Source organism: Astyanax mexicanus, chromosome 15, assembly GCF_023375975.1.
Source record: "Astyanax mexicanus isolate ESR-SI-001 chromosome 15, AstMex3_surface, whole genome shotgun sequence".
Lineage (NCBI taxonomy): Eukaryota > Metazoa > Chordata > Actinopteri > Characiformes > Acestrorhamphidae > Astyanax > Astyanax mexicanus.
In genome coordinates, this window is record NC_064422.1 from 1,934,773 (window position 1) to 1,947,374 (window position 12,602).

The window sequence follows — 12,602 nt, forward strand, 5'->3', positions numbered from 1 at the left end:
CGGGCCTGACGAGCCCGGTTGAACGTTGGAGCCAAACTCTGGGACGAACAGAGTTTGACGAACTCTGCTGAACATTTAATGTCAATCCGTCTGGGACAGTAGCCAGAGACGGGTCTGATGAACCCGGTTGAACACTGAGATCGTGTCAATGCATCTGGGACGTAGTCAAAGGCCGGTGTGGCGAACCCGGTTGATCATTAAGTGTCAGTCCGTCTGGGATGGTAGTCAGGCTGTGGGTGTGGCTAGATATTTGCTTAAGTGTGCTTATGCTAGATATATAGTTTGTAGTTGACGTATACTGTACCAATCAAATCATGTGTTAATGTGTGCGTGTGTGTTATTGTAAGTCTGATCAGTGAATGTGCGCATAGTGTTGCAGTCTCCTAGACAGCTGTGTACAGCTTGTGTTCTGGGAACTGAGTGTGAGAGAGAGGAACTGTTGGGTAGCCCCACAGCAGGGGGTAAAATCTGTAAGGTCATAAGTAGGTGGAATTAGTTTTAGCCTAGTAGTCTAGTAGGGAGTCTAGTTCACTGATTGCTTGAGGAAGCACTATTGAGCTGTATATTGTGTGAAGTATCATAGATTGGGCTGAAATAATAGTTTAAAGTGCGGGTGCATTGTGGTACTAACACAGACGCAATGGATAGCACACACAGGGGCTCATCCTGAGCGTCTAGACGGCCAGCTTCCTGGCAGACCCACTGCTGCAGATAAGGGTTTCTGGCCAGGACATGGTCACAGTGACCTCCCACTCAGCAATTAAAGGTCCCTGTTTACAGAAGGATGCTATCCAACAGATCCACAACCCTGATAGGCTTCTCTGGGGTGATGCAAACACCATTATTCAGCACACCTTTCACCCTCATTCCTGTGTATGCTCAGACACCCTGGTGGGCAAAGACTAAAATGTTTTGTTGTAGGACACTCTGACTCTATGAACTTGATGGGGCCAGTGGAGGATATACTGGGATCTCTTGGATGGGTATGCTCTCTGGCGGCCATGGATCCTGTCTCTCGTGCTCTACACATTGCCCCAATCCGCTCCATGTCACTTTGCTCTATGATAGACATTCACAAGAATGGTATAATGAGTGGTTTGGGGAGGAGCTAGCAGACACCTCTAGTGATATTGTTTAAGTTAGAGTCATAATAGGACCTATAAGGCAGCCACCCCAATTGGAAGCAACAAATCAGTTTTACATGGAGGACCATGATTCGGTACCACATGTCTTCTTAGCCCTCCACACTGGGCATCAGGCAAAAGATTTAGGGCAGTGGAACAGAGCAGTGGAAGCACAGGACTACCCAGTTAATATGAGTCACATACTCAGCTAGTGGGAGGTCATAGAGTGTAGACATACACTGCACTAACAGAGTATTATGGGAACACACAGTTATTTCACGTCATCATGGTAGAGAATTATGTGACACACACAATCTAATCTGGATCCTCCAGTATCCTCACAACCCAGAATAGGGGATGGGGACTCACACAACTGTATTGGTGGAGAATTGGTAGAAAGAACAAATAAGGTAAGATTAAACCTGGAGTCAGAACTCATATGAACCTACAGAACCTACATGAGAGACTTAGCAGAGGCTCTGCAGCTGCAGGAGAAGGTAGCTGTAGTAAAGTACAGCAAGGGGAAACAGAGCAGCTGAGGTAGCAGCAAAATAGATAACAGGTTATCAGGTGAAGCAAATGTGCACGGACTTCTGTTTCAAAAAAAGGTGGAAATGTAAATAGATCACCATTATTATCACCATTATTTGATCATGATTGTATTGACAGGCATTTTCAAAAGTTTTAGCTTTATTTAGCTTTTTAAACCTTTTTGGCCTTTAAAAATCTCCGTTATACAGATGTACATTACTGTCAGCAAAGAACAAAGTCTTAGCTTTTAAGACACATTCAATCTTAATTTTAAAATAAGAATTTAGTTAAGTTAAGAATTTAGTAAATTCAGCTGTGAACCATTTGTTTAAGCAAAAGAAACAATATTTGGGGTTTGATAAATTGTTTAAGGCAGTAGAGTGTAAAGAGCAGTACTTTATCCCGAGATGCTTAAAACACTTAATAAAACCAACTGGATGAGCAAACAGCACACAGAGGAAAATATGGGGCATGTAGATACAGGACATGCAGACAGGAGCAGGAGCAAGTAAAATATAATGGTCTGCGAGATTTGTTGGAGCCACAGGGAAGTAGTTAGAATGAAATGGGATTATGTACAGAGGAAGAATGTGAGCAAAAGGAAGATAAATGTCAGAAATATGGGGTGATGACAATTAAAGATAGTAATTTAAAAGTGGGAAAAATAAGAAAATGTTAGAAAATTTGAAGGCACCTTTGAGAGTAGATATCATGACTGAGTATAACTTAGAATCAGGACACTAGAAGGAGCTAAAAATTGAGCAACAATTGGGCTGAAATCTTTAAATAAGAGGTACTTCCACAAGGGTGAATTTGGGCTCCAATTAAATGTGATGAATGTCTTTCAACCAACTTAAATTGCAGGAAGATACACAAATGACACCTTAAAGACTTCCCATTGGAATAGAGAACCTGAAACACCCAACAGCATGTTCTAATAAATATAAAAGTCTTGTTTCAGAATGTATACAACAGGTGGGGAAAAAAGCTGGTGACGCGAGGAGGTGGATCATTCCATAAGCAGAGTGGGTCCTACTTCGCCAGAACAAGAGAGAGTGGAATGAACTTTGCTGCATTGGGCCTTTACGGGGGACAGAAAGAACAACGCACGCAGTACGACTGAAAGGCGAGGGTGCCATCTGGTACCACTGGAGTCAGTACGCCACATCAGTGCCACCTGAGAGATCACTGTCAGAGGCGCAAAGCAACAGGAGCAGCGAAAGCGTCTGGCCCAGCCAGGGGCTAGCAGCAGGAAGGGGGGCCACTTTCCCTGCAGCACAGGCCTTTGGGGCCTCACAGTGAGAAAGAGGAAGAGAGCGAGTGAATGAGAGAGCTCACTCACTAATTCGTTGCGGCAAAACATCACACACAGAGACTTGGCACACATCACTAATCCACACACATAGTCTCAATTTACAGAATAATTCACCTACACTGATATGGCACACACAGAGGCAGAATAAACCCTCTTACGTGCGATAGAGCTGGGATGGTCTACTCCCATGCTCTGAAGAAAGAAGTAAGAAGAATGAAGCAGACAAACATGTCATCTGGACGACTATATTGTTTGATTTTCCTTTGGTGTATTGTTGTGATCATTGTGATGGCTGGCATTATTTACTCTCCTATTTTTAGTGGAAAGTCTATGTCATGATGAAGTAAATAAATCAGTAGGAGTATTAGCTTAGTTGCTTTTTTGCTTTTACAGGAAGTGGAACATTTAGTCTTCGCAGGAAAGTATCAACAATAGATGATGAGTCCTTTTCTGAGATGGGGTAGTTGGAGTATCTTATTTTGGGTGACATTTTGGCGAAGAGATTTAAATTATTAAGGGAAGTTCCTAATCAAGATAAACTAAGGAACCAGATAGCAATAGGATTTGAAAATATTCTAATTATTTCAGCCACCCCAAACATATTGTGGATTGTATTAACTACGTACACTATAATGTGCTAAGGCTGACAAACATTACCAGAGACACACCCAGGTATTTATACACTCTTGACAACTGGATGGTGAATATGTTTGGCCAAGGGAAGAATCTGACAGTGTCATGAATGATGTCTGTTGCTGTTTTTGTTGCTATCTTGGTGACCTGTGGATGTTGTTGCAAACCATGTGTGATGAAGACAATAGTCATCTTCATCACCAGCGTTGATACCTGTATTACTTACCTTCTTATACCTATTGATACTTACCTGTTATACTTACCTTCTTATACCTATCAATACTTACCTGTTATACTTACCTTCTTATACCTATTGATACTTACCTGTTATACTTACCTTCTTATACCTATCGATACTTACCTGTTATACTTACCTTCTTATACCTATCGATACTTACCTGTTATACTTACCTTCTTATACCTATCGATACTTACCTGTTATACTTACCTTCTTATATCTATCGATACTTACCTGTTATACTTACCTTTTTATACCTTTTTTTTGTCTCTGGGGCAAGCTGAAGGGCCCTCGACTACCCCAGAGAGGGGTAAGGGGTAGAGTAATCCTTAAAAGGTAACATCAAAAAGTAATGTTAGCATTCATGTCGACATTTGTAAAATCATTCTTTTTAAGGCCTTATGTAAATATTATAATTTCATGTCTTATGTCTGGAACCTCTGAAGCCTAGCCATTTTGCCCCTGTATATCTAGAAATGGTGTGATCCATTAAATTAGGAGCGGAGCTAATTGATTAAGAGGGACTGGGTAAGCTTTGGTGGGGGGGAGGCTGGCTCAGTTATGGCTGACCTGATGCTGAGAGGGGGCACAGGTGTGGGTCGAGCTGGAACCGAGTTGTGAACCTATGGCCTTGTGGCCTTGGTTTTTACCTGTACTGAAACTAGTCAGGAATTTTAACTGCGTTTATTTTCTGTTTTGCACAGTTTTTGTTTGTATTTTTTCACTCGCACTGTGGATTCACTGCTTTTTTTCCCCCTTGGTCACTACCTAGCCGCTGACTTTGTGTCCCTGAGCTCGGGGTTCTGCGAGGCAGCGTCACACCATGTATTTGAGCATTAATTGTGAGATTCATTTCTGCAATTATTGAAAAACGGGTTAAGAATTTTGCTTAAGAATTTTATATAGAATTTCTATAATCAATACTTTCCTTTAATTAATACTAATCAAGCTAGGGAAGTATAATCAATTGCATTACTATAAGCCCAATACTTATAAAGTTAATGACGTATAATTAAATGCATTATAAATAAAGGTGTGATACTATGGTAGGCAACATGACTTAACATAAGGCTTGTCTTAATGACCAAGAGGCCAGCTAATTGGAAGGTGTTGACATGTTACGAGCAGAGCAGAGGAGAGCAGCTGAGACAGCAGCAACAAACTGCTTCTCTATTTTAACTGTCCTTAACTTGCTAAAGCTGGCCTGGTCGTTAAGACCAGTCAGTTGTTAGCCAAACTGTATGTGTAAGAGAAACTAATTAAGGTCTGATCAAGACCAACCAGAACCAGTTTTTTGGGGAACTGTCTAAGGTGCCTTCCTCTGTGACCTGGAGGTGTGGTTTGTCTATAAATGTCTGTGAAATACTCTTCTGACTATTTCTTTTGAGCTCCTTGTGAGTGGAAGTGGTCCCCAGAGATCTCTGTACAAATAAATTGTGAGGTGCACCTCCTGGTATCCAGTCTTAGTCATTACCTATTCCCATTGCAAATGAACGCGTGAGTAACACCAAGAGAGAGCAGCCAAGGGCGTACTCAACAGTTGCTTGGTGGGATTTGGAAGACACTGCAGGACAGTGTTGTACAGAACAGGAATTTTAGCAGCAGTACACACTACAGGGCAGAGTTTTAAACACTGGAGAATAACTTGCTTGAGACCTTGTGGTGTAGAGTGGCATTGGTTTTGATTGATGGTGGGGTCTGATTCTGAGTTTCTTTGTGGAATTTGGAAGACACTACAGGACAGTATTTTACAAAACAGGGATTTTAGCTGCAATACACACTACAGGACAGATTTACGCACCCGTACACAACAGAACTGGGGTTTTAGGTGCAATTCACACTATAGAATACAGGTTTATATACAGTTGAGTAGCTGTGTGACCTTTTGGTCTAGTTGCTTGGTTGATGACTCTGGAAAAGATGGCCAGGGTTCGATTCCTGGTTGGGTTAGAAAGTAATTATCTTTGTGGGATTTTGAAGACTTTACAGGACAGTTTCTAAACACTTCTACATAACAGAACAAGGATTTTACCTGCAGTACATACTACGGGACAGAGTTTTATACATTGGTGAATTACTGGTGCAGTATGACCTTGTGGTATAGTGGCTGGGTTGTTGAGTCTGAACAACATGTCCAGTGCTCGATTCCTGGTGGTGTCAGCCACTGAGTTTCTGTGTGGGATTTGGAAAACGCTACAGGGCAAAGTTTTACAGAACAGGAATTATAGCTACAGAACACACTACCAGACAGAGCTTTATATACTGGTGATTAACTTGAGGCTTGAGACCTTGTGGTGCAATGGTTGGGTTGATGTCTCTGAACAAGATCTGAACATGGTCTGAAAGTAAGTTTCTTTCTGGAATTTGGAAGACAGTACAGGACTGTGTTTTACACAATAGGGATATTAGATGCAATACACAGTACAGGACAGAGATTTATACACTGGTGAGCAGCTGGATTAGTGTGACCTAGTGGTGTAGTTGATGACTTTGAACAAGAAGACTTGAATTTGATTCCTGGTGCTGTCAGATACTGAGTTTCTACAGGACCTTGTGGTGTAATGGTTGGGTTCTTGCCTACGACCAAAAGGGCATGGGTTTGATTTCTGGTGGGTTCTGATTTAGAATTTCTATGTGGAATTTGCAAGACACTACAGGACAGACTTTTACACAACAGGGATTTTAGCTGTAATACACACTACAGGATAAAGGTTTACACACCTGTGCATAACAGACCTGGGTTTTTAAGTGCAATTCACACTACAGGACAGAGTTTTATACACGCTCAAGTAGCTGGGTCAGTGTTGCCTTGTGGTCTAGTTGCGTGGTTAATGAGTCTGAACAAGATGTCTAGGGTTCGATTCTTGGAAGATTTTAAGTTGCAGTACACACGACAGGGCAGAGTTGTATACACTGGTGAATAACTTTATGCTTGAGACCTTGTGTTGTAGAAGTTGGGTTGTTCCCTATGAACAAAGTGGCATGGGTTTTGATTCCTGGTGGGGTCTGATTCTGAGTTTCTTTGTGGAATTTTGAAGACACTACAGGACAGTATTTTATAGAATAGGGATTTTAGCTGCAATACACACTACAGGACAGAGTTTTATACACAGTCAAGTAGCTGGGTCAGTGTTGCCTTGTGGTCTAGTTGCGTGGTTAATGAGTCTGAACACGATGTCTAGGGTTCGATTCTTGGAATATTTTAGTTGCAGTACACACTACAGGGCAGAGTTTTATACATTGGTGAATAACTTTGGGTTTGAGACCTTGTGGTGTAATGGTTGGGTTTTTGCCTACGACCAAAAGGGCATGGGTTAGATTCCTGGTGGGTTCTGATTTTGAATTTCTGTGTGGAACTTGGAAGACACTACAGGACAGTATTTTACACAACAGGGATTTTAGCTGCAATACACACTACAGGACAGAGTATTGCACACCCATACACAACAGACCTGGGATTTTAAGTGCAATTCACACTACAGGATAGAGTTTTATACCCTGTCAAGCAGCTCGGTCAGTGTGGCCTAGTGGTCTAGTTGTGTGGTTGATGAGTCTGAACAAGATGGCTAGGGTTTCATTCCTGGAAGATTTTAGTACATACTACAGTGCAGAGTTTAAACTTGAGAATGACTTTGTGGGGTAGTGTTTAGGTTGTTCTCTGTGAACAATATGGCTTGGGTTTAATTTTCGCTGGAGTCGGATGCTGAGTTTCTTTCTGGGATTTGTATGACACTACACGACAGTATTATTTAGAACAGTATTATTTAGAACACGACAGTATTATTTAGAATGTAAGCTGCAGTACACACTACAGGACAGAGTTTTATACTCTGGTGAATAACTGGAGGCTTGTGACCTTGTGGTGTAGTTTTTGTGTTATTGTCTCTGAACAAGATGGCTTGAGTTTAATTCCTGGTGTGGTCAGATACAGAGTTGCTTTGTTAAATTTGGAAGACACTGCTGCAGGACAGTCTTGTACAGAACAGGGATTTTAGCAGCAGTACACACTTCAGGACAGAGTTTTATACATTGGTGAATAACTGTACCTGTGAGACCTTGTGGTGTAGTGGTAAGGTTGTTGCCTATGACCGAAAGGGCATGGGTTTGATTCCTGATGGGTTCTGATTTTGAATTTCTGTGTGGAATTTGGAAGACACTACAGGACAGTATTTTAAACAACACGGATTTTAGCTGCAATATACTGTGGTAGGCCCTGGGGTTAGGGGCGTGACCACTGTGACTCGGAAGGAGGAAGCACACAGAGAACACAGACACGGGGAGTAAATGAACTCAAAAAGTACCTTTATTCGGCTTTCAAACGCCCTCCACCACACCCAAAACAACTTAAATGAACATACTCAGCCCAAAGGGGCTCTAGAGTTCAGTAGTCTCTTTTTTATCGTTTTAAAGGTCCGTGCAGCCTCAGCCCTCAGCTCCCCAGTCAAGCCTTCCTTCATGCCGTCCTCCCTTCAGTGAGCTGAGGCTGAGTTTTATACCTGTCCCAGCTGGCTGCTTAATCAGTCCTGAATGCACACCGGCTGGGACAGACATGGCTGTGAGTTCCGGCGTGGGGCGGACCCACGGTTCCCCCGCCTCCTCACGCCACAATACACTACAGGACAGAGGTTTACACACCCATAGACAACAGACCTGGGTTTCTAAGTGCAATTCACACTAAAGGACAGAGTTTTATACACTGTTGTATAACTGTTACAGTGTGAATTTGTGGTGTAGTGGTTGTGTTATTGTCTCTGAACAAGATGGCTTTTGTTTAATTGGTGGTGGGACCAGAAATGGAGCTGGTTTGTGGGATTTGGAAGACACTCCAGGACAGTGTTAAACAGAACAGGTATTTTAGCAGCAGTACACACTTTAGGACAGAGTTTTATAAATTGGTGAATAAGTGATACTGTGAGACCTTGTGGTGTAGTGGTTGGGTTGTTGACTATTAACAAGATGGCTATGGTACAGATCTTGGTGGGTTCAGTCACAGTGCTTTACAGAACATGGATGTTACACTCTACAGGAAGAATTTTATACACTGGTAAACAACTAGAGGTTCTGAACATGTGGTGTAGTAGTTTGAATGTTGACTTTGATCAAGATGGCTTTGGTTGTATTTATGGTGGGGTCAGATAATCTGATTCTTTTGGGATTTGCAAAGGGGTTTTTGCTGCAGTACTCACTACAGGACTGGGTTTTATACACTGGTAATTAATTGAAGGCATGTTATCTTGTGGTGCAAGGGTTGCATTGTTAACTCTGGACAAGATGGTTTGGGTTTGTTTCTTGGTGGCATCAGATACTTAGTGTTGCATTTGGAAGACCCTACAGAACTGTGCTTTACATACGGGTACACAACAGAACAGTGGTTTTAGCTGCAGTACACAGTTCAGCACCGGGTTTTAAACACTATCCTGTAGTGTCTTCCAAATCCCTAAACGAAACTCAATTTAACCCAACCAGGAAGCGATCCCAGGCCATCTTGTTTAGAGCAAACAACCCAACCACTACACCACAACGTCACACTGTGTCAGTTTTTCAACAGTTTGTAAAACACTGTTATGTACTGTGTACAGAAGCTAAAACTCTGTTGTATAAGATACTGTCCTGTAGTGTCTGCAAATCCCCACTAAGAAACTTACTTTCTGACTGGAATAAAACCAACACCATCTTGATTAGAGTAATCAACCCAACCAATACACCACAAGTTCACACTTATTCACCAGTGTATAAAAATCTGTCCTTTAGTGTGTAATGCAGCTGAAATCCCTGTTCTTTTGTTTGTTGGTGTGTAAAATATTGTACTGTAGTGTGTACAGCAGCTAAATACCTGAACCTGTAGTGAGTAATGTAGAAAAACTCCTGTTTTGTTCTGTATGGGTTTTTAAAACATTGTCCTGCAGTGTGCTCTGCAGCTAAAACCCCTGTTCTATTGCGTAGAGGTGTGTAAAACATTTTGCTGTTGTGTTTTCTAAATCACAGTATCTGACCCCAGAAGGGGTCAGATATCTCAGTATCTGACCCCAGCAGGAATTAAACTTTTTGTAAACCATTTTGTTTAGTGTCAATAACTCAACCACTAAACCACAAGGTCACATGCGTCCAGTTATTCACCAGTGTATTATTATTATAATTGCAGCTAAAATCCATGTTTAGTTGTGTAAAACACTGTCCTGTAGTGTTTTCCAAACCCCACAAAGAAACTCAAAATCTGTGATGTTGGATGCAGGTTTGCGAAGGGTATGGCCTATCCATCATCAGCATATCTGTAGGATGTCTTGATCAATAGGCTGCTGCTTTGTTCTTTGCCACAGTTCCTCTGATCTTGTTGGGCCAACTGATCTAAAGTATCTTCCTGAGGCAGGTGTTGATGAAGATCTGGATTTTCTTAATGTTGGTGATTCTACAGGTCTCTGCTCTGCACAGTAGTACGGGCTTCACGATGGTGTTGAAGAGCCTGATCTTGGTTGTGATGCGGATCTTACTAAATTCCCGGATGTTCTTCAGCTGATAGAAGGCTGCTCTTGCTTTACCAATGTGGGCTCTGACATCTGCATCAGTTCCTCTGTGGTTGTCCGGGATGATAGATGAAACTCTCCACCCCCTCCAGCGTCTCGCCTTGCACTGTGATGGGTGTCTCGTTGGATGCGTTGGTCTTGAACACCTTGCTCTTCTCTGATGTTGAGGTCTAGTCCAGCCGGGTTGTCCACTATGATGTTGGTCTTTTCCTTTTTTTCTGTTGTTGAGTGTGGGAAGAGCCAGATTGTCTGCAAAGTCGAGGTCGTCCAACTGCTTCCAGTTGTCCACTGTATGCCGTTTTGCTTTAGGTCCTTGGTCCTAGCTCCTATGATCCAGTCTATGGCCAACAGAAACTCCAGTGTCTCAGTGGTTTCCAGGTGATCTGCCTGTCATCGCTGTCAAACGCCTTCTTGTAGTCTATGAAGTTGATGCAGAGGGGCGAGTTTCATTCCAGGGACTGCTCCAGTATTATGCGCAGTGTTGCCTGCTTTTTGGTCATGGAGATCAACACCTTCATTGCGATGGACAACTGCATTATCCCTAAGTAGTTGGAGCAGGAACTGAGGTCGCCTTTCTTGGGGAGTTTGATTAGGTAGCCTTATTAGGTAGCCTTTAGCACTTCTGCTGGGATGCTGTCAGGTCCTGCAGACTTGCCTTTCTTCAACTGCTTGATGACGCTCCGGATCTCTTGCTTTGTCGGTGTGCAGCATTTGACTGGCAGGTCACTTGCAGTTGGCAATATCTCTCTTGGGTTTGTAGGAGCTGGCGTTTTGAGTAACTCCTGAAAGTGCTAGATCCACCTCTTCTTCTGCCCTTCTTTATCTGCTACCACTCCTCTTACTTTACTGCCTCTCTGGCTTGGCAAGCTTTCCTGATATTTTCTTGATGATGGATGCTTTTCTGGTGGGCTGCTTCTGTTGCCAGTGACTCAGTGTACCTCCGCCTGTCTGCTCTGATACTTTGTTTGACAATTCTATTTGTCTTTGTATATATTCTTTGTGTGCTTTTGATTTTGTTGCTCTTGTCCTGCTGTTGTTCACAATTGCTTTCTTTACTCTTCTTTCTTGTATCTTCTGTAGTGCTCTGCTGAGATCTATTCCTTGTGGGTATATGATACCCACAAGTACTTCTTGGCATGTCAAGGTCACTGCTTCTTTCAGTTTCTGCCACTTCTGTTTTATTGTCTCCTCCTCCAGCAGCTCTTCTAGGACCTGAAGCTTGTTGGACAGGGTGACCTTGAATTCTTCTTTCTTTTTGTTGTCTGTTGGGCGCCCTGTCCAATTCTTCTTCAGCTTCAGTTTCAACAGGATGATCAGGAGATGATGATGAAGAGAGCAGCGAAACTTCTTCCTGATGCACACGTGGTTGATCTGGTTTTCCATAGACAGGTCTGGTGACACCTGTAAAGTCCTTGATGTTCCTCTTTGGCCTGTCTTGACTGATGGTTGACAGTTTGTTGTGAAAGTTATCCTTCTCGTCCTCTTCGCCCTCATTCGTTGGGGCGTAGCACTGTATTAGGTCCATGTTGATTCTCTTCATCTTCATCATAGAGAGAGGTTGTCACGATTCGTGGTCCGTGCACCTCCCAACCGATGAGCGCTCTTTGTGCTCACTTGGAAAGCATCAGGGCTACTCCATGGGTGTGTGCAGCATCTTCTTGCTTGTACCCCGAACACAGCAGTAACTTGCCGGTTGTAAGTCGCTTCAGCCCTGAACCAGTCCATCTTGACTCGCTGATCTCTGCGGCCACTTGTGCGGTCGTACATGGTCCGGACATTCCATGGTGGTGGTCTGAAGGCTTCTAGATCACTCTGGCTTTCACCGCCACAACGTCGTGCACCTTCCAACTGGAGGACCATCTTTTCCCAGGTCTGCGATGTCTGTTGATGTGCTGTTTGCCGTTTCTATAGCTAGCAGTTTTTTTAGAGGGTGGGGTAGCTAGCCCCACTCCAAACCTTCCTCCTTTTGCAGCCGGGCTTGGGACCGTCTTTGGCGGAGTTCTGTAGTGTGTACTGCAACTAAAACCCTGTCCTGTGTTGTCTTCCAAATCCCACAAACAAACTCAGACTCTGACCCCACCAGCATTTGAACTCAAGTGTGTACTGCAGCTACAACCAGTGTTCTGTTGTGAATGTCAAATGTATCTAAAACAAAACGAAAGAAAGAAAGAAAGAAAGTCAAGCAGCCGATGAGGAAACAATGCTCATCCTGTTCTGTCACATAGTCAAAGCAAAATTTT

At 42.9% G+C, this 12,602-nt stretch overlaps 1 pseudogene; it reads right to left on the reverse strand.

Annotated features, from left to right (window-relative positions):
• Positions 1 to 10,101: 10,101 nt before the first annotated feature.
• Positions 10,102 to 12,103, reverse strand: LOC111197369 (uncharacterized; annotated as a pseudogene).
• Positions 12,104 to 12,602: the final 499 nt, after the last annotated feature.